Raw genomic sequence first — 21,146 nt, 5'->3', positions numbered from 1 at the left:
AATATTTTTGGGAGTTTTACTTTAGGAAAATATATAAATTTGTAAAAAGGTAAATAAAGAAATATAAATTAAAAGCTTGCGTAAAATAGAAAATGTCAAATTTCAGAAAGAAAAATAGTATCCATTTAGAAAATGTCAAATTTCATTAAAAAAATCTCTTGCAATTATCCATATAAGAAATGTCAAATTTCAAGAAAAAAATATGTATTTTATGTGTATATATGATATATTTTGTAAATATTTTACAAAATTATTTAATAACTATTTGTATTATTTTAATTGTTATTTACTTATTAAAATAAGTTATTATCTAATAAATATTTGTATGGAAACGTTCAAGTCCGATCTGATGGATATAATCCAAATCAATTTATTATTTTACTATAAAAGGAATTTGTAATGAATTTTCAGATAAAAATAAAAATATTAAAAATAATTCTAAAATTTTTCCTTCATAGATGACATAAGCTTATTATTATTATTATTATTATTATTATTATTATTATTATTATTATTATTATAATAGCTTTAAAGGTCACATCATAAAGATTACTAGATTATATTATATTTCTATTTCGTTGTTGTCCACAATATTTAGGGTTAATGACCTAGAAAGGTAATGAACTTTGACTTTTGTCCATATTTAGGTAACCGTGTTTTTTTCGTTCACATTTAATCATTAAACTTGTTTGATTTATTCAAAATAGGGTAATATGACCGGTAATTAGCGGTAACATTACCCTATTATCAACAGGTCAAACAAGTTTACTGGTCAAATGTGTACAAAAAATACATGGTTACCTAAATATGGACAAAAACCAAAGTTCCTTACCTCTTTTGGTAATATTAGGTCCTTTATGTTAAGTACAAGTAGTCATAAGATTCATCGATGTGAAATGAAATTGGGTTGTCCGGTCTTGTGTATGAGGAGATGGTTAAGTCTTGGGCCAACCGAGTTTAAGCCAAACTAGTTAGGGGTTAGGTTGTATACGCTTAAGGGGATAGGTTGTATGTGTTTTAAAGACCGAGCAACACAACTTAGCCCATGACTAACCAGGACTAAACTGGGTTAGACCAAGTCTAACCCTAATTGTTCATTGATTGTCGGAGCCTGATCCCAGGGCACACATTCCCTAACACGGTTCTTGTCCAGTATTACAAAAACAGGAAAGAAACTTTGGTTTTTGTTCGTATTTAGGTAACCATGTTTTTTCGTACACATTTGACCAATAAACATGTTTGACATGTTCATAATATGGTAATATTACCGTAATTACCGATCATATTACCCTATTTTGAACAGGTCAAACGTGAACAAAAAAAACATGGTTACTTAAATGTGGACAAAGACAAAAATTCGTCATCTTACTAGGTCATTAACCCCAATATTTATGGTAAAGGTTGATCCCATATACCATAATAGATAAAAATACATTTCAAAATTATCTAGTACATCCATTCCATGCTTGCATTTGTTCTAGATTGTGATTTTAGACTAACATATTCTGGTTTATTAATCTTTATGTGGGTTTAGATTTTATCTTGATAATTTTAGTATTATCAACATATTTTGGTGTAACTAATATATATATATATATATATATATATATATATATATATATATATATATATATATATATATATATATGCTTAGGTTATTCTATTCAAACTAAGTATTGTGTTATTGTATGCATAATTGTGGCCCAATCATTTTACCTAATTTTGGAAAGTAAATAATACATATTATTAAATTAAATATAATTAAAAAATACCAACTAATTTCATTCTAAGAATATTTTAGTCAATTAACATAAATTTAAAAAAGGAAAACTACATATTTTAAGGAAAATAGATTCTATTGATTTTAAAAATCTGATTGTATGGATGATAATTCTCCTAATTCAAAAATTCTGATGGAATATGTTTATCAATATATTGAAAAATAACAATATGATTGAACCATACAATAATTACACATTCTGACATAATATATATTTGATTTAATGAACTTCTTGAAGAATAACAAAATTTTGGATACAAGTTAAAAAAAATTCATTACATTCTAAGAAAAGAATATATATATATATATATATATATATATATATATATATATATATATATATATATATATATATATATATATACTATTCTATTCGAATGTTACACTTATTAATGTCTCACCCCAAAACCGAGAACGGCGGAAACGTTCTAGGGCGGATGACGTCATGTAAAGTATCACAACACAGTAAAAGTAAACAAGCAAGCAACATCATCCATTGCATTAAATATATAATTTTAATACAAGCGTGTTCTTTACAGTTATAGACACCAAAATAATGTGAATCAAAATAATAAGATGAGTCTTGGATGTGCTCCATCTTCTCAAAAGCTGGCATCGGTACATGTCTACTGACGACTTGAGAATACAAGTTATTTTGAAAGAGTTTATCAGCATTAAGCTGGTAAGTTCATAAGTATTTTAGTGTCAATGTTTGTATCAAAACGTTTGAACATCGTTTTAAACATAAGTTGTAAGCATTGGTGATATAAGTATGTAAATGTTTGTACATGGTTGTAAACGTTTGAATCTCCTAGAAAAACCTATATTTTCTATTTAAAAGTAGCCTTCTACCAAGGCGTAACTGTTTTGTACATTTGTTTATCGTAAAAGTGTGTAATTTTACCAAGTGTAACTATCATTAACCAAATATAGTTTGTACATTTATGTTTAAGTGAAATGACCACTAAATGTATATAAAGGACAAATTATTGTAGTATTATAGTGTTGTATTATAGGAACTACTGCTGTACTAACTACCTTAAACCGGATTTATATTAAGGTATCATGTGATTAATTGCACTATACTATTGACTAGCAACAACGACATACAAATGGTCGTAAAACGGAATGACATTTGGCACCCGCAGACCTGCAGGTCCGGCTGTAGCTAGCAGCAAGGTGTAGGATAGTCAATCCAGTATAGATCTATACGCAAACTCATGCTCTCCCTCCAAGAGAATTCTGGCTACAACTCGGGCCATGACATTTAAGGCATGCTCCGATACAGTGGATCACAATTGTTAACGTATTCATGTATATGTAATGTAATTTTACTTGTTCTTGTATTGTTGTATATGTTCTCTTCCTAGTATAGTTGTATATGTTCTTCTCTAGTATAGTTGTATATGTTCTTCTCTACTATAGTTTTATATGTTCTTCTCTAGTATAATTGTATATGTTCTCATAGTAGTAAGTATTGACTCATGAATGAACTGACTCATTGATCTAGAAATTGTAGTAGTATGATCCTGTGTTACCCCGATGGTAACTTACTAATGATGTAACTAATACGCATGAATATGGAAGTACTTTTATGTCTATATATGTACACTTGATATATAATTAATATTAAAACAACCTTCGGACGGCTACCCGAAATCCCACCAGACCACATCTCAAGCGCGAAAAGGAAATAGGGTGGATGGCCTTCCTAAGCCCTTTAAACATTGCTTATATATCTATACATATATGGGCATGTAATTTATAAGGAGTATAACAAAGTTTAAATAAAAGCATTTGATAAGTAAAAGAGTTTGTAAAGCAGTTTGAAGTAAAACAATTTGAACAGTAATAAAATCATTGGTTTTATAGTTATTAATCACATGTGATTGATGTAATAACTATAAGTATTTAACTTGTATCCCCCCCCCCCCCCCCTAAAAGCATTCAAAACATTTAAAAGTATTTCAAAGGTTAATTAAAGGGGTATGAACTTACTTGTGGTGAGTGGATTGGATTGAAGTGTCGGATATTGTGCTAGGTGGCAAACGGAGACTTGTTCACACGCACGAGCCTAGTTATCATATAATGAGCATATATATATATATATATATATATATATATATATATATATATATATATATATATATATATAACTAATTAGCCAAATAATAACTAATGAAATAAGTTGGGACACTCTAGAACATGTAAACACTTTGTATAAGTGTTATAAGTCCTAAGGGTTGCTTCTAGGTTGTTGTGGGACAAGGCTAAAGGGGTTTAAAGTTTCCAAGGACCTTGTATATGTGTTTACTCCTCAATAAACTCCACACAAGGAGTTTACGGTCGTAAACCTTTGAGTTTATGGCCGTGAACTCCCAAACTTGATGGCATTTGGTGTTTTGAAGTGTTATTTGATTTCTAGAGTAAGTTCTACTTGTTGGTTTAGTTCTTTGGGTAGTTTAGGACATAGAAATACTCCTTTGAGGAGTTTACGGCCCCAAGGCCAATTCCCTTAGAGTTTACGGCCGTAGACTCTCATGGGATGGGTGTTTTTATGTTTTCAATCCCCAAGCACAAGTAGGATAGTTTCTAGGCATTTGTTTTAAGCTAATGAAGGTCCTAGGCACACTTTGGTGCCCTTGTTTTATGTTCACGGACCAAGAACATTACCAGGGCCGTAAACTCTCTTTGGGGATGTGTCTTTGATGTTTTAATGTCCACAAATTAGCTAGGATCAAATAGGGTTAAATGTCCAAGGCTTTAGGAGTGATTAACACACTCTTTGGCCCTTGATTTTGGAGTTCACCATAATCTTAGAACTTCTTGGGCCGTGAACACCCTAATCTTGGTGTTTTTGATTGTTTTCTAGTCCTAAATACACTTACAAATAAGCCTAAGTCCGTCACTTATCAAGGGGAAAAGACTAGGTAGCATTTAAGCCTTATTTTGGAGTTTACTCTCCAAGAACGTTCTTGGGTGGTAAACTCCCGAATCTCACAGATTTGATATGTAATCTATGTTATTAAGCACATAATAAGCATTATAAGACAACTAGAGAAGTGTACTCACGATTTGGGAAGAAAACCCGAAGATCCGTGAGAGAGAAAATGGCTTTTCTCTAGTTGGAAATGCGAATAATGAATGAATTTGGTTCAGAATTCTATTTATAGTCCTGAGATGTTTTCGACAGAAAATATTTTTATTCCTGAAATGATTTCTAATATAACAGAGTGTTAAAATAACAGTGTTGCACAAAACCATAGTGCATCCACTCTCCTGATATTTACTGAAGTGTAAACCCTGAATTACTCCAACTTATACGAAAGAGTCTGAAAATTGACTATGACTGTTATAACTTCTATTGAAGTGATATTGTTTGTAAAGAATGGAATTTTCGGATTGTCACAATTAATAACACAAAAAACACAATATATGAATCATTATACCAAAATATACTATTATATATATATATATATATATATATATATATATATATATATATATATATATATATATATATATATATTCATTATATTGTATATTATTCCGGTAGAATAATCCATGTGTAGTATCATAACAACAAGTATAATATTAATCAAAGCAAATACAACCATCATCAATATAATTGAAAAAGTTACATCATAGTATGTGATTACATGTTTCAACATCGATTACATTATGATGATAAAAATGAAAAGTTTGACTTCTTAACGTCCCATCCTCAAAAGCTGTTGATTACCTGTTTCACTGATTTCCTGAGAATACAAGTAGTTTAAAAAAAAATGCGTCAACAATTAAATTGGCGAGTTCATAAGCTTTTTTCTAGAGTTGAAAAGCCTTTGCTTGTAATAGTATTGTATAACCAAGAAAATCCAATATCTTCCTTAAAAAGTGTTATGTAGTCTTAAATCCCAAGACCGAATGTAAGTGTAAGTTTTGTCCTAGTAATGATATGTGTAGTTTTAAATAAATGAAACCCAGTTTCAATGTAGCATTTCCCCGTAAACTTTATGTTTCGTTAACTCCTCATGTGAGTCGTTATAACCATACTATGACTAACTGAACCTGTTACGACGTTTTTCAAGCGTCGGAAAGATATGACATTTGTCACTCCTGGCCTAGCGACCGGACTGTTGTGAACAACTGGAGTGTCGGGTGTCAGTCCCAATATAGATCTATACACAAACTTATCACGTTCTCCCTACAAGAGACTCTGGTTATAACTGTCAGAAATTTTAACTTGTACTCTAAGAGTACTATGAAGAATGTCTCACAATTTACGTTAACGCATTTACGTTTTGTGTGTGAATGTAAAACCTTTTTTGTGGAAATAAAACCTTCCGTGATATGTTTGTTGTATGAATGAAACATAAACTATTCCTATAATATCTTATCAAAAGCGTTTTGTTATGGTCAAAATCCTTTTTATAACTGATGCAAACCTTTATATTAAGATAAATGAGATGTAATATAAACAACATGTATTTATATATAATAATACACACCTTTCTCAACAAGTTACAAGGTGTAAATGAGTTATTAAAAATTTGCTAGTTTTATCATTTCTATTTTTGTTCTTGTAATAATTATAGAAAAATCATACGGAGACGAAAACTGAAACTGTATATTCTGAGAGTTTAGAAATTGTGTCTAGTTTGTTCATCATTTTTATTATGATTTTTAGTAACCTCTAACTTGTATGAAAATATCCATATTCACAGATTGGTCCGAAGTGTTTCTGAAATGATAGGCAGTTTTGTAAAAATCACCATAAATTGTAGAAAAATCTTATGGAGATGTGTAAGTAGTCATTTTAAAGGTATAAACCTGAACTCTTCGCATATAAAACAATTTTAAAAGATATTGAGTTTAAGATGATCAAAATAGTCCATGAATAGAACTCAACTTTTCTGTGAAAAGCTGATGAATATGTTTATCTTATGTTAAGGTGATTTAACTTGTATTCCCCCCCCCCCCCCCCCCCCCCTAAAACTTGAAGAGAACATGAAAAAGTAGGGGTATGAACTCACCTTGACTGATTTCTTGGGATGGATGATGAAGAAAAGAAGTTTCCAAGTCAAGAACACTTGGAAGATGTTTGAAGATTTGAAGATCTGGGAACAAATATGATGATATTTGTGTAAGAATACCATGATTTGGGTGAAAGATTATAGAATATTCAAGTGTAGGAGGAAGATACTTACCAAATGTGGAGGAAAAGCTCAAGATCAGCCTTGAAATCTCAAGTTTTGAGAGAGAGATATGTTTGCTTTTGGTGAAAGAGTGAATATCTTGGAGGAGAAGCTTGAAGTGAAGAAAATGAATAAAGGATAGGCCATTTTGGCCGTGAATTAGAAGGAAGGGGGAAAGAGGTTGGGTGGGGTGGGTGGAATGAGTTATGAGGGGTGATAATGGGGGAACATGATTTTAATTAAAGGTGTTCTACTTTTAGGGTTTGTATAAGTGCATAGATGTGTCTTGTTTATGTTGGAGGAACATAGTATTAACTAGTGATTTTCTATAAAAAAAGTCAACCCTTTATAATTTCTTGATATTTTTATAAAAATGGTGGTGTTTTATAAAATAAATATGGTATAAAGGATGTATAAAATATTTAATTTGAATTATAAATATTCAAACTATTATAACAAGCATTATCATCAAAATAATAATATATTATATGAAAGTTAGGTTGAATTTCCAAATTTTGGCTCGTTAAAAGTTTATGTTTGTAGCATTTGCTATGATTTTTGCCCCATAGTGTTAGGTTTATAAACCCTACTACATTGTGTTATGAGTATTATTTATTCTCAAATAGTATATAACTGAATTATCAAGTTTTACGTTACTAACCCTAACTAGGGTTTATATTTGATAATTGGTAAAAAAGATAGATACTTTGTATTATAACTGCAAGTTGTACATTAGGAACATTAAGAAAACATAGTGCTTATCCTAAAATCTTAATACTAGTTGTGTTGACTTGGTTGACTTGTTGACTTTGTTTGACACAAAGTTGACAATTGTCACACTCGGGTATATATTTCTATATATACTTAGGAGCTAACGGGAAATGTTGTCGTTTTTTTTTAAACGGTCAATCATGTAATACACATTCACATATGAGGTAAAGTATTCAAAAAATGGGTTTAGAAGCCTAACTTTGTGAATACTCTATCCGATTGAGCGGTTAAGGACTTAATTTATTTGGTGGTTTGATAGTTTGTAAAATTGTTAATGACTTAATACATTTACTTTGTAGGATCTAGATGTTAACGCTTTTCTCCAATACTCGGCGTTTGTGACGGCAATTAGAGATATTATCCGCTCATTTAAGAACCAAGTCAACAATGCAGACAATAATGACAAGGGAAACAACGACAGGGAAGACGAAGACACATAATATTTCTTGTTTTATGTTATGGATGATGTTATTTTGGATTTTATTAGATAGTTTATGGATGGTATATTTGATGTTTATTTTGGATTAGTTTATGTAATGTAGTATATTTGATATTTTATGTAATGTGGTATGTATTGATTTCTATAATTTTATAAAATCTGCATTTTATAATATATAAACTAATATCATATATAAAGTGTTAAAAAAAAAAAAGAATTAGTGGTGACAACTCATGACATGTACCAATTGCGATGACACATGTCTCCGGGAAGCTTTGCTAGAAAAAATTCCGACCGATGGCCTGAAAATTAATAGAGGCGACACTAATAGCGATGACACCTATTAGAGACGACACTAATTGGGACGACATTTGAGCATTAGCTACGTGGTAATCGTGGTGATCCTTTAGCGACGACATGTCGTCGCGAAAAGGTATTAGCGACGATTTTAGGCATCAATTGCGATGCTATTTGTCGTCGCTAAATGTGAGGTCTTTTGTTGTGAAGTTTATTATATTATGGACACCTTCATTCTGTATTTAAGACAAAGTTTCTCCATTCCCACTTTTGTTTTTACATTGTGAACGAAACATATAAGTTAGAGACAACATATCCACAACACCACAAGCTTTTCACCAAGTGGAGTGCGTGACAATAACTTAGAAATCTTGTTATCTTTATAAGTGCTTTTTGTATTATAGTACTATTAGAGACGGAACCCATGATAAATCTCGAAAGAAAAATTAGGGATCGTACAAATTTTTTAGATGTTGCACTATTAGAAAAAAAACCTTATTCCGTCAGTAGTTTCTGTCACAAAATTTGTTAAGTGTTCTCCCGATGGATTTATACTAAATTTACACTTATCGGATTTTCGATGGATTCATGACAGATTCTGACATGTTCCAACAGATGTGACGGATTCCGATGGATGTACACGTAATTTATATGGAAAATGTAAGCAGTTGCTCATACAAATATATAGTGGGTCCACCCATGGACAAAACAGATAAAACATCTTCAAAATTGTAAAAATAAACAGCACGAGTGCACCACAAGTATTTGTAAAAAGTTCGACATTTCTATAACGTTTTAAGAAAAAATCACAAAAAATATGGTTTCATCCACACTATTGAACAAAGATCAAATTACATCTGATATTTTATGTTCCATTGGGTCAAAAAAGTTGTTACAAGAGATAATGATCTCTTTAAGAACACGTCATAATTAATCATCATCAAAGGAAAACCAAGTCTTACGATATCTATGTCGTGCGATTAAGAGGTTTATGATTATGTCTATGTTTTATATTTGTTTAACAATTGACAGAAATTTCTTCTAATTGTCGTTTCTGACAAATCTAAAACATGCATTAAGATTTTAAAGATTTGTATGGTTTTTGACTTGGTCTATTTCGTATTATAAATGATCTTAGCAATTGAATGTGTAAAACATTATCCAGCTTTCCACCTTTTCCTTCAATTGACATTTCAGATTTTTCGTTGTATTTTAAAGACCATAGGACACAGTATTTAAAACTGATATAATTTTATAAGTCTTACAAATAGTCTAAAGTTGATGACTAGTTCCACCGAATAACATAACCTCTAATTATGCGTCTAATGTATAACATACGCTGCTTTATTATATTAAATCCACATTCCACATATCATTTGTGTTATGTCATATTGAGTATATTAATTATTAATTATATCTTAATTTCTTGTACGAAAAGAGAATTAGGATCATCAGTCTTTTATTATTAATTTTTACTTTCTTGTATGATAAGAAAACGATCTTACATTGCTTTGGAGATAGATATATACTGTCATACTGATGAGATCACATATCCATATGTTATTAATTATAGAGTTTTTCTCTCGAATTTCATCTACCAACTTGACTGCGTGAAGGCATGTCTACTGCTTTTAATTATAATGTATTTTGTTAAACCAAAAGTCGTAATAATTAACATTTTAATATTTAGTGGATTTGGTCTAGAATGTTGGAAACAAAATTAAATGATAATGTTTATTTAAACTTTAGTATTTACTCATGTTATTATGGAATTAAAAATTGTTGTGTTATTAATATTATTGGTGTCAAGTTGATGAATGTTTTATTATTTGAATGCGTTATTGTATTAGTGCAAAGAGAATTTATATATATATATATATATATATATATATATATATATATATATATATATATATATATATATATATATATATATATATATATATATATATATATATATATATATATATATATATATATATATATAAAAGAAGAAGAAGAAGTCAACTTTCATGTCCAAGAAGATGTTAGCTTTGCATGCATGCATATGGAATCTTATGAAGATTCTATTCCATCATTTTTAATGATCATGTTCACTAGTCCGAGAGACTTGCAACATCCTTTTTAAACAGATTAATGACGTGAACTTGTAAAAGATTCGATCAAAACAGAATTGTGACTTGAATTTCACTACAAGAAATATCGCTATTAGCGGTGACACCTTTAGCGGCAACATCTAATTGACGCGTTACATGTCGCCGCTAATAAGTGGTGTCGCCGCTAATGATGCTACAGCGTCGATCCGCGACAAATCAGCCATGTTCGTTCGATCTGCTTTTCATCCAACGGAGGAAAATGAGGAAAAAGGGCGTTGTGTTTTCCCTCTAGGGGTGTCGCCGCTAATAACCTATTGTCGCCGCTAAAACCCTGCGTCGCTGCTAATACTCGTTGCAGATAACCCCCCACTGCATCACTTTCCTGTTCATTCCGCTTCCTTTCACTCCTCCAACGATTATCGGCGACTGCACCTCCGACGATGACCTCGTTTGCGCCACAGGACTCGTCTCTGGCAGCCATTACCGCTGGCCACTAGTGAAGCTCCATTATTACCGGCGACCACACTCATTTCCGGCGACAAAAGTTCGATTTAAGGTCCGATTTCTTCCCTATTTTCTATTCAACTTCTGTTTTAGAGTTTTCTTTACTGGTTTTAAGTGTTTAATTTAATGTTTTTTGAACCCTTGTCGGAAAATCTACTTCTGCCAAATCTGTTGACGAAAAAACTGGATTTCTTACGGGAAAATCGCTAAATTACACTACCACAGGTTCCTTTTCATGACTTTTGAAATTATATATTTGATTTGTATGTTTTTGTATGTTATTTGTATGGTTATTATTTGGAATTTGGAATGAATTGTCACCAGAATTCTGTTTGTGTGTTATTTGTATGTTTTTGTGTGTGTTTTTTTAGGTTGCTATAATAAAAAAATAAGTATGATGCTATAATGAATATTTGTAGGAAAATGTTTATATGTATTTGTATGTATAGTGTGTGTATCTATGTATGTAATGTGTGAAAAACAAAGTGTGTATATTACAAAGAGTAATTTTCAAATCAAATTTAATATTTATGTGGTATTTTAGTTTTAAAATTATTCATAATCATAAATTGCTTTGTAAAACTATTAAATTAAATTTTCTATTATTAATTTAGATATTAAATATAGTTATAAGAAATATAGTTATTTATTATCATAAATTGTTTTGTAACTAACTTTTATTCATATTGTAGTTCTATATTGTACATCTTTTAATTTTACAGGTTACAAATAAGGTATACATGGACGATATTCTTTGTTATGATGGCCGATATTATGGGCCTTGGTCATGGAGGTGATGGAGCTGGGGATTCACCATCTCCAGGAGGCTTTGGTCGCGGGTGACATGAACAGGATGATAAGTTTTATTATGATATATTTATTAGCTATTTTAATTAATTTATTATAAGTTATCGTGACTAATATTTTTAATTGTATTATTTTAGTCGAGCTTCCAAAGAAAAGAAGGGGCTTGTCAAAGAAAATAGAGTTAGGAAAGTGGATAAGGGCAAACAAGGGAAAGACTGTGGATTTGAATTTTGACAAGGAGATCACATATTCCCCTGTCGGGAAGCCTGCCAATTGGTTCACACATGAAATTGGAAGGTATTTGTGGAATAACGCCCCTTTAAACGTATCTGGTTGGGACAATGTTTCCCCCGCGTTAAGGAATGCGACAGTTATGCATCTAAAGGTAACTTGAATAATATTTGAAGTTTCGTTGTGATTGTTATTTAATTAACTAACTTTTTAGTATTTGTAGAATAAGTTTGATTTGGATAAGGTTAACTTGGATCCGGAGCGTGCACAATTGTTGCGGAGCATTGATTTGAGTCTTGCAAAAGTTTACAGAGGCCGAAAAAGTAAAGCTCATTCTTATTTTAAGGATATCGGGGGCCTGCAGATATCCCAATGACACTAAACAACCACCCCAATGGTATGTCACCAGAAAATTGGGCGAATGCAGTCAAACATTTTTAATCGCCCGAATTTTTAAGTCGTTCGGTGTCAAACAAAGAAGTCCGCGCAAAACAACTAGTTGTAAACAGAGGGGGGTCGAGCTCGTGCAGTAATGCATGCTTCAAAGAAGTAAGTTATGATATATTTAAATGTTTATTTAAACTATAATAAATCTCTCTCTCTCTCTCTCTCTCTCTCTATATATATATATATATATATATATATATATATATATATATATATATATATATGTTAAATAGGATATCACTGGAATCGAAGCATTCTGTAAGGCTAATTCCAATCGCCAAGAGGTGTTTTATAGTCCTGCAGTCGAGCAAGAATACGTAAGTGATTAATTTGTATTTTCATATACGTGTTTATATCGTCATGGGTATTTAGTAATCTACTTTTATGATGTTTATCATTTTTTGAAAATACAAAATGCTATACTTCAGGAGATCAATCAACAAACCCAAGCTTCTTCTTCAGCAAGCGGTCTAACGCCAAGTGATACAAGAAAATGTTTTTAAAAAATATTGGGTGTTCGACACGGACATATTAGAGGCATTGGGCGTAAACCCCCTACCGTTGTGTCTATGTACGATCAAGAACAACCGATGACACAAGAACCACCACAATCACAGGTAATTGTTTGTTTAAGTTGAAAAGTATAATGCTATAATGCTATAATGATATGTTGGTAGTTTTTGAAAAATATAATACTATTATGATATATTGGTAATATATTTTGATTTCTTTGTAGATGGAAATGCTGCAAACGATACTGAAGGACCTGACATGTTATGCGGCATTAGAAGAATGGTTTCGTTCATTGTCACCACCAAATAATGAAGAAAATGATGGCGAGGAGTAGGAATTTTAGGATTTTATGAAATGTTTGTTTAGAAGAATACGTTAATTAGATTGTATAGACTAATATTTTTGATTGTGGATTAATATTTTATAATTGTTCTATTGTTTTTGGTTGTGTATGGGTTAAATATAACTGATTTTATAAAATTGTAGATTTATATTCCATAAAATTGTAACAAATAAAAAAATGAAAAGAGTCTTTTGCAGCGACGCTTTTAGCAACGATATATAAGTATTAGCAGCGACGGTTAAGTATTAACGACAGTTTTTTAGCAGTAACATGTAAGTATTAGCGGCGACAAGAAGGGCATTAGCGACGACGTATTTGCGGCGACGTGTCGCTGCTAATACTTTTAGCGACGACAAACCTACTCTTTTGCGGCGACGGCTGTCGCCGCTAATACCCGTATTTCTTGTAGTGCTTGTATATTTTGATGGTGAAGCTAGTATGGAATATAAATTAACGGATATGTTGTACAAGCTTTCAAAATGTAGTTATAGCTTTGTGGAGTTGTACATTAGGATGCAAAACTTCTAAAATATAAAAGTTCTAAGTTGAAATTAATGTATAACTAAGTAATGCACCTATAAATTAATTAGTATGTAATGGACGTCACAACGATATGCTTTGGTTCCGAATTAAAATAGTCAATATAAGTTCGGATTGATCGATGCAATATTGGGTTGAGCTTGCGTGATGTTACTGGTGCAAGTTTTGGAAAAGTGTCGCGAAAATAGGACCAACCCTCCCTGTTCAGAAAATCACCGCCTCAAATGTAATGTGAACTTGGAAATCGTATTTTACCTCATGTGAACGGTTGTGTTAGACGCGACAGTAGTGCATGGAGTTCATTGTCGAATTTAATGCCAAAGAAAAATTTGTATGTTGTGAACATATAACATATTGTGCCCTTACAAGACACTTAAGTTTGCATTAGTGAATCCTTCTGCCTTCTAAGGCAACATTATGTAAGATAATAGATTGATTGATTATTAGTGAATGTTAAACTTCATATAAACATGGATACATAAGGGCCTTTGGCTAACCTAAACCATAATCGTCTTGAACCTAAACCTTAAATACTAACATACTAACACCTTTTTCTTTCTGAAACTCAATGCTACGTCCGAAGTTCCTTTCAACAAGCATAACGGCTCCTTGACTCCTTCCCATTTCTCATTCCTTGGGTTTGACATAAATTTGCTAACAACTCTCACCGTATGAACAATGTATGGTCGAGTGCATATCATCACATACATTAGTATACGAATCGTTGAGGTGTAAGGAATTTGAGCCATTTGTTTTTTTTTATGTTCTTCCATCTTTTGGGATTGTATCTTTGATTATCTAAAGTGATTCACCGAAGGTGTGTTTCTGACCTTAACATATGTCATGCTAAACTTCTTTAAATATTTTTTGAATGTGATTTTGTTAGGAAAGTTTAGGAGTCCCTGCAAACTTCACTCAAACTATGCTCATGCCAAGAATCATCTTAGCAACTCCCAACTCCTTCATTCCGAACTCTTTGACCAACTGTTTCTTCAGCTTGTTGATTTCCAGTATGTCGGGTCTAGGTACTAACACGTCATCAACATATAACAAGAGGGTGACATAAGAGGATTTGAACCTTTTTAGGTTGCAATAATGATCAATCTCACTTCTCATGTACTCATTAATCTTCATCAAATCGTCACTTTAAGTACCTTTGTCTTGGAGAGTAATTCGATTTTATGTCCTATATGGGATAAGGAGGTGGAGAACATCATTAACTTGTTCTTTGAGTGTAGTGTGGTTTAGGATTTATTGTGTTTAATAGGCAGATGATGGAAGTTTTGAGTCCCTACTCTCCCAACTTCTCGAGACTAGATTGATTGGTTTGCTTCATTACGCATGGCTAACGTGTCAAAGAAGTTTCCTACACCTTGTAGTTGTCTATTTGGTGCTTTTGTAATTCATCTTCATTAGGATTTATTTTAAGATTATGTTATAAATGAAAATATTTTATTTTTATGTGAATGTAATGGTTTTTCATTTCATATTAATATATCATAAACATGCATTTCCCATAGATAAAGCCGCCATGCGTGATGAATTTAATGCAATTATTGCTAATGAGACTTGGGAAGTTGTATCTCGTCAACCTAATATGAATGTGATCAGATGTATGTGGATTCTTAAGCACAAGCTAACCTCCGACGGTCACCTTGAGTTGTACAAGGCCCGTTTTGTTTGTGATGGCAGGCCTAAATAGGTTGGCGTTGACTGTGGCGACACTTTTAGTTGGGTAGTTAAACCGGCTACTATACGGATTGTGCTCACTTTAGCCTTGGGTCATTATTGGTCTATCCATCAACTAGACGTCCAAAACTTTTCTTCATGGCACACTCGTAGAAATTGTTTACATGCATCAACCTTGTGGTTTTGGGGATCCTTCCCATCCGAATCTTGTGTTTCGTCTACGAAAGTCTTTATACGGTCTGAAACACCCCCCCCCCCCCCCCCCCCCCCCCGAGCATGGTATCAACACTTCACTGGCTTTATGTCTTATATGTGTTTCAATCACAACTAGTGTGATAACTCATTATTTAATTACTACAAAGGCGATGACATGGATTTCATTCTTGTATACGTTGACGACATCCTCCTCATCACATCATCTGGCATTCTTCGTTCAGCCATCATGCAACAAATATCCGAATAATTCGCAATGAAAGATCTCGGTCGCTTAAGTCATTTCCTCGACATCTCCGTCGCTCACACTCCAACCGACCTATTTTTCTCTCAACAAAAATAGGCTTCAGATATCCTTGAACGAGCTGACCTATAATCATGCAAGTCAACCCTCACCCTTATTGATGTTAATGGTAAACTAAGTGAAAACGACGGAGACCTCATGGACAACCCCACATTATATCACAACCTGACCGAGGGCCTCCAATACTTAACTTTCACTCGACCAGACGTAACCAATGTTGTTCCACAGGTTTGCATGTTCATGCACGCACCTCACATTCCCTACTTCAAGGCACCATCTCATTTGGTCTTCACATGACAAAACCTAGTATCATGTCTCTCATTGGCTACACGGACGCCGATTGGGCTGGTTGTCCAGACACACAAAGATCCACATTAGGTTATTGTCTATACTTTGGGGATAACCTCATATCATGGTCATCCAAAAAGCAAATCACCATATCCAGGACTAGTCCGGAAGCCGAGTACCGAGGGTAGCTAACATTGTCTCCGAGTTGTGTTGGGTTTGCAATCTGCTTCTAGAACTCCATCACCCTCCGCTTAAAGCCTCTATTGTTTACTGTGACAACTTTAGCGCTATCGATTTTTCCGACAACCCAATTGAACATCAGCGGACCAAACATGTTGAAATTGACATACATTTTATTCGGAAGAAAACCGCCAAGGACAAGTTTGTGTTTTACATGTTTCCTCTCGGTTCCAAATCGCATATATCTTTACAAAGGGGCTACCATACGTTCTGTTCGAGGATTTTAGGTTCGGTCTTAACCTTCGGCTACGACTGTGGGGGTGTATTAGATATCGCGTATTTCAACATGTATATCCTATAGAATCATTCAAATATTGTAAATATATTGTAGATTATATTTTCCTAATTTGTAGGCACTCTCCAATTGTATTTAGTAATAAGATAATGAGAGGATAAGCAATGATTCCAAAACCTCTTCTTTTATTAACAAACGTTTGTTTGTTTTGTTTTTTGTTTTTTTTTTTTTTTTTTTTTTTTTTTTTTTTAATAACTAGGGAACACATGTGAACCATATAAAGATGGACGATTTGGAGCATTTACCTTAGGGAATGGAGGTATTGATAATTGGCAACCCTGGGTTCTTTTAAATCTAACATTTATTTATAATACTTTTATCTATTTTTTGTTCGTTTTTTTAACCTTTATGTTTAGCAAATGTTGTCATTTGACTCATGCACCATGTAAAATTCTCCGAATCCTCCCCTTTATTTGTTTCTTAGGATTGACATTTAAAACAAAATAGTGGTACATAATGAAGAACCAAAGAAGTCTCTAAAGACTTATTAAAACCACTACATTGCTTGTGCAAACATGTTTACGAGTAAACATAAGAAAGTCTCAACCAAAATTTGTACACTACGAGTAAACTATGTTATCTTATAACTCAAATCCTAAAAAGAACATATGTCAAACAAACTATACATGACTTTATATGAAATAATAGTATATAACTATATATGAAATGGTATACAAATAGAAGTAGTCAAGGCGCTTGAATATAATATTGTCGATGCATGATGTGGCAATGAATTTTCTATCTTAGGTGTTGTTTGTTTTTTTTTTTAAAAAAAAATCTCTTCAGACTACTTTTTGCTGCGTGGCGTAGCATATGCGTAACATTTGGTTTGTTTTTTGGAAGACTTCAGAGTACAAAACTTCTATGCGTGTTCAGCACGATGCAACACTTGATTTGTCTTTTTAAACTTCTTCAACTTTCATTTTTTCCATATATATATATATATATATATATATATATATATATATATATATATATATATATATATATATATATATATATATATATATATATATATATATATATATATATATATATATATATATATAGATTTGATAAAATTTCTTTTTATAGTTTCCACATTTTTTTATAACTTGATTTAAAAAAAAAAAAAACTTTAATTTTTTTAATTTCTTTTTTACCTTTTTTGTTAATAATATTTTCAGTTTCGGTTGCAGCTTTTTTAACATGTGTAATTCTTTTACGAACTTTTTCTTAAATTTTTTATTATTTTTTTTATGTTTTTTAAAATTAGTTTTTTTCTAAAATAAAAATGATAGCTTCTTTTTTATGTTCTTTTTTGGAAATTTTATATTTTTATTTTTTCACATGTTTTTTTGGTGTTCTTTCAATGTTTTAACACTAAAATTATTAAAATTTCAATAAAAAATTATAAAATTAGTTTATTTAAATTTCAATTTATTACAGCAGTCAGTAAATGTTTGAAAACAAACATGTTTCTTATTACGGACTGCAACCGTTTGGTCTACCTCTTTACTGTAGAGCATTGCACAGGTGGTCCACAGATTTGCATGAATTTCCTTTTGGATTAAAAAAAAACACCACCTTAGTTATTTTCAACTCCAAGGTCTGTACTTTGTAGAAAGTCCAAAGTTCACCCAAAATGCAATAACATATGGTTACTGGAAAACGGAGGCGTGTAATTTAATATTAAAATTGCTAAAACAAATTAAACAATCACACCCGAGAAACGTTTTATGTCATTGAGGCATTTCATCGAATAGGTTATCGCCTCAACAAAAACAGCCATGATTTTTCATACGCAGATATCATTATATCGCAAGAGCGAGTATTCCTGGCTTGAATCTCACCAAGCAACTTACGCAGACATGTACGTGCTCACGTTTTCTGCTATATATGAGTGTTTCGTGGGTGTTTTAGTTCAAGTAAGTCCTCCATTATGGGTTATTCTTTTAAAGATTCATGGCAACTCATACTTAGAATTAGTTGACAAAATCACATTTTTACTCAGAATTCACTACATGTATATGATTAGCATGCAGAAACCCAAAACAAATCCCCAATGTTTTAAATCCCTAACCAATCAAAAGTCATGATTCTTACCTCAGCACTCAGAAGATGCCTGAATTCAAGTTGTTGGGAATGATGAAAAGCTCGTGATATTATTCGCTAAGATGCATGTGAGTGGGATTCGGTTTCAGAAATTACGAAGCAAAGCGATCGAAACCCGAAAGCAATAGTCGGATACAACCTTCTGATGTGAGTCCGCGTTAACGAGTTGTTATTTTGTCATTCAGGTCTTATTTGCAATTATTTATTTGTCCATTTTGGCCATTTATGTTTAGACATTATTGCCATTTGACCCTTGTAACAACTTTTTAACGACAAAATGTACTAATGCAGTTGTCTAATATCTACCATGTCAAAAAACAAGTTTGGTTGAGTTGAATATTTTCTTGTCTAAGTTTTATTATTAAGAATTTGTGTTTAATATAATAAAAGACCATATTATTAAAATAATAATATAAAATTTCTAACTAAAAGCTTTGGGATATTGTATGGAGTATATATCTAATCTGATCGTTAATCGATTTATTTATAAGTGAGTGAGTTTCAACTATTATGTCATATTTCTTGTAATTAACTTTGTCTACCTAAAGGATGGATCTAATAACTTTGCTTTAAAGTAAGCATAAATATGTTTCTTTCATTTGAATAAGTTAAAACAAGGTAAAATATCATAATTCCAATGCAAAACACAAGCAAGAAACAACCTAAAACAACATATGAATGGAAATATCGAAAGTCCAATATTAACACAGATATTGATAGTACATTTCAATTTTCTTCATAGATAGTTCTATTCTATTTTGACTATGAAACTTTTGTTTAATTTTTTATGGATCGCAGTTTAAGAATAGTATTTCGTATTTGAATATGTTCAACGATTTTTATTAGTTTTTATTTAAAATTTTGTATGACTATATCAAGCTGAAGAGTAACCATCACATATGTCCTTACTTTCAAGTAATGTCTCGTATACGAAATAACAAGTATACATTTAAAATAGTGACACTTTTCGCGTGAAGTGATAAGGTACCATAAATATATGTTACACCTAAATTGTGATAACGTGTTGATTCAAATTAGCATAAAGATAATTTAAAGTGTTAGAAATATCTCCGACATTAGAAGTTCATCTGAACTACACATCATCTTGAAGAATTGCGCTTGTTTATATATAAATTTTGTATAATCTTTCATGTATAATACTATATAAATTCATGAATTTATTATACAATACATAAATGAGAGCACTCAAATGTATCTTTGATATATGCATGAAATTATTAGTAGTTTATAACCAAGAAATCTCAAATGACTCCTTCTTTTTCATCCCAAATGTGATTTTTCAATATCTTAAACGTGTTTGGTTATGGTGTTTTTATCGAGTTTGGCATTGAGTCATTTTTATGTTTAGAAGTCCCCTCCTACTTCATATCATTCTATATATTACCTTTTTTTGTTAACCTTTTGCCCGAATCCAACCATTCCATAATTAGTTACAATTTCTTGACATTTTCACATGAATTTCTTCTATATTTAATTGCTTGCAAATTTAAGAAAATGATGGGACCTGATATTTAAATATTTGTACGAATATATGAAAAGTCCTTGTAGCAAATTTAAAAAGACTAGAAGAAGTTGAAGTGTATTTCGGTTTTAAACTATTCCTTGAAGTAATGTATCGTAAATTTCGATCTAAACATGAATATATTCCTTGGAATTCGGTAAGGAGTGAAACAAGTACATATGAACTATTTTAGCGAGTGGAATCAAATAATCTTTTATGACTTACTCGTCAAATCAAAATTTGTATAATGCATAACGATTTTTCTTTTCACAAAACACCATTTTTTTTAACAAAGTATTATCATAAGGTAAACAACCTCAACTTTTTGTTTGTAAAATATCCTTATTTTAATGGTTTTATGGTATATTGTGAACAAAATGTTCTCCTTGTTTTCCTTGTGGTGATACTTTTTAAAAACTTATTATTCATTTATAACATTAACACTTTGTTTTATGTTTATCTTACTTGTAAAGTTATGTTAAAGTACTTAGTCTAACGTTCACTTTTCTATGTATTAATTCTTCTTTTGATTAGGTGT

The 21,146-nt window shown here is 31.6% G+C and overlaps 1 long non-coding RNA gene across 1 annotated transcript; it reads right to left on the bottom strand.

Annotated features, from left to right (window-relative positions):
* Positions 1-5,396: 5,396 nt before the first annotated feature.
* On the bottom strand, positions 5,397-7,160 carry LOC145039497 (uncharacterized). Its single transcript, XR_013679818.1, has 3 exons — positions 6,988-7,160; positions 6,814-6,897; positions 5,397-5,538 (listed from the first exon to the last, which is right to left on the bottom strand). It is a non-coding gene; the product is annotated as an uncharacterized LOC145039497 (long non-coding RNA).
* Between the last annotated feature and the right edge of the window lie 13,986 nt (positions 7,161-21,146).

Source organism: Lactuca saligna, chromosome 4 (genome assembly GCF_052625555.1).
Source record: "Lactuca saligna cultivar CGN05327 chromosome 4, ASM5262555v1, whole genome shotgun sequence".
Classification (NCBI taxonomy): Eukaryota; Viridiplantae; Streptophyta; class Magnoliopsida; order Asterales; family Asteraceae; genus Lactuca; species Lactuca saligna.
This window is presented reverse-complemented; position numbering and strand designations above follow the sequence as displayed.